The 2,921-nt window shown below is 41.3% G+C and overlaps 1 non-coding gene across 1 annotated transcript; it reads right to left on the reverse strand.

Moving 5' to 3' along the window:
- Positions 1 to 507: 507 nt before the first annotated feature.
- On the reverse strand, positions 508 to 614 carry LOC130937978 (small nucleolar RNA R71). Its single transcript, XR_009069165.1, has one exon. It is a non-coding gene; the product is annotated as a small nucleolar RNA R71 (small nucleolar RNA).
- Between the last annotated feature and the right edge of the window lie 2,307 nt (positions 615 to 2,921).

Genomic DNA, 2,921 nt, shown 5'->3' on the forward strand with positions numbered 1-2,921 from the left:
AGAGGGAAAAGAGTTGTTGGTGCTGAGGAAGAGGAAGAGTACTTTGAAACAAATATGGAGGAGAACCTGGAAAACAACCGTGAAGAAAAAGTTCACAACCATGCCAGAGAAGGCCCTGTGAATCATGCTGGGCAAGAGAGAAGAGTTTTAGGCTCTTACATCAATCCAAACCCAGAAAATTGTGGAAGTAGTATCCAAAAGCCAACCATACATGCCAATAACTTTGAATTAAAACCCCAGCTCATCACCCTTGTTCAGAAGAACTGTTCATTCGGAGGAAGTGCCTAAGAAGACTCCAATCAACATCTAACCATCTTCCAAAGAATATGTGACACTGTGAAGTCTAATGGTGTTCATCCGGATGTCTATAGACTGCTTTTGTTCCCTTTTTCACTCAGGGACAAAGCATCTAAATGGCTGGAATCTTTCTCGAAGGAGAGTTTAACAAACTGGGAAGATGTGGTGAACAAATTTTTGGCGAGATTCTACCCTCCTCAAAGAATCAGCAGGTTGAGAGCTGAGGTACAAACCTTCAGGCAACAAGATGGTGAAACTCTCTATGAAGCATGGGAGAGATTTAAGGACTTAACAAGAAGGTGCCCACCGAACATGTTCAATGAATGGGTTCAACTACACATTTTCTATGAAGGTCTTTCTTATGAATCAAAAAAGGCCGAAGACCATTCATCAGGGGGTTCTCTATATAAGAAGAAAACCATTAAAGAAGCCATAGATGTCACTGAGACTGTAGCTGAGAATGACTACTTCTATGCTTCTGAAAGGAGCAACACTCGAGGAGTGATGGAGCTGAACCACATGGATGCACTGTTGGCTCAAAATAAGATGATCACCAAGCAGTTAGCTGATCTTACCAAGAAGGTGGAAGAGAACTAAGTTGCAGCAATCACCACTTCATCACCAGCCCAATAAGGAGTGAATACAGGAGAGGAAGATGACTTGGAACAAGCCAACTATGTTGGAAACTCACCCAGACAGACCCATGATCCATACTCCAAAACTTATAATTCTGGTTGGAGAAACCACCCTAATTTTGGGCGGGGAAACCAACAAGACCAAGGCCTAGACCAGAGACGCCACAACCACAATCCCAACAACAATGAAACTCACCAACATCCCTCACAGAGATCTGGTGCACGAAATTGTGATTTATTCTTTTCACAACTCAAACAGTCCCCGATAATGGCTCCAAAAACTTGATGCTCAATACCATGGTCTAAACATAATTTCACAACTTCACACAACTAACCAGCAAGTGCACTGGGTCGTCCAAGTAATAAACCTTATGCAAGTAAGGGTCGATCCCACGGAGATTGTTGGTATGAAGCAAGCTATGGTCACCTTGTAAATCTCAGTCAGGCAGATTCAAATGGTTATGGATGATATATGAATAAAACATAAAGATAAAGATAGAGATACTTATGTAATTCATTGGTGAGAATTTCAGATAAGCGTATGGAGATGCTTTGTCCCTTCCGTCTCTCTGCTTTCGTACTGTCTTCATCCAATCCTTCTTACTCCTTTCCATGGCAAGCTGTATGTTGAGCATCACCGTTGTCAGTGGCTACAGTCTCGTCCTCTCAGTGAAAATGTTCAACGCGCTCTATCACAGCACGGCTAATCATCTGTCGGTTCTCAATCAGGTTGGAATAGAATCCAGTGATTCTTTTGCGTCTGTTACTAACGCCCAGCCTTCAGGAGTTTGAAGCTCGTCACAGTCATTCAATCCTTGAATCCTACTCAGAATACCACAGACAAGGTTTAGACCTTCCGGATTCTCTTGAATGCCGCCATCAATTCTAGCTTATACCACGAAGATTCCGATTAAGGGATCTAAGAGATATATATTCAAGCCTTGTTTGCTTGTAGAATAGAGGTGGTTGTCAGGCACGCGTTCATAAGTGAGAATGATGATGAGCGTCATATAATCATCACATTCATCAAGTTCTTGGGTACGAATGAATATCTTAGAACAAGAATAAGCTGAATTGAATAGAAGAACAATAGTAATTAAATTAATACTCGAGGTACAGCAGAGCTCCACACCTTAATCTATGGTGTGTAGAAACTCCACCGTTGAAAATACATAAGAACAAGGTCTAGGCATGGCCGAATGGCCAGCCTCCCAAAGAGGGTTCAATCATAAAAACATGATCAAAAGATCTAAAGAACGAAAGACTCTCAACACAATAGCAAAAGGTCCTATTTGTAGAGAACTAGTAGGCTAGGGTTTACAGAAATGAGTAAATGACATAAAAATCCACTTCCGGGCCCACTTGGTGTGTGCTTGGGCTCATTGAAGCTTTCATGTGTAGAGACTTTTCTTGGAGTTAAACGTCAGCTTTTGTGCTAGTTTGGGCGTTTAACTCCCATTCTTGTGCCAGTTCCGGCGTTTAACGCCGGGCAGTTTTGAGCTGATTTGGAACGCCAGTTTGGGCCATCAAATCTTGGGCAAAGTATGGACTATTATACATTGCAGGAAAGCCCAGGATGTCTACTTTCCAACGCAGTTGAGAGCGCGCCAATTGGGCTTCTATAGCTCCAGAATCAGATTTTTGCTCAAGTCCCTCAATTTCAGCCAGAAAATACCTGAAATCACAGAAAAACACACAAACTCATAGTAAAGTCCAGAAAAGTGAATTTTAACTAAAAACTAATAAAAATATAATAAAAACTAACTAAAAAATACTAAAAACATACTAAAAACAATGCCAAAAAGCGTATAAATTATCCGCTCATCAAGATCATATCAACACCCACCTAATCACCCTTCTCAACATCCATATCAAAACCAACATGACCACTCTCAACTTCCTAACCTCAATCCACCATCACCAATCGAAGATAGACTCTCCAGAATTGAGACTCTACTTAAAGGTATGTGTAAGGAAGTCCAAGACAAC

Source organism: Arachis stenosperma, chromosome 6 (assembly GCF_014773155.1).
Source record: "Arachis stenosperma cultivar V10309 chromosome 6, arast.V10309.gnm1.PFL2, whole genome shotgun sequence".
Lineage (NCBI taxonomy): Eukaryota > Viridiplantae > Streptophyta > Magnoliopsida > Fabales > Fabaceae > Arachis > Arachis stenosperma.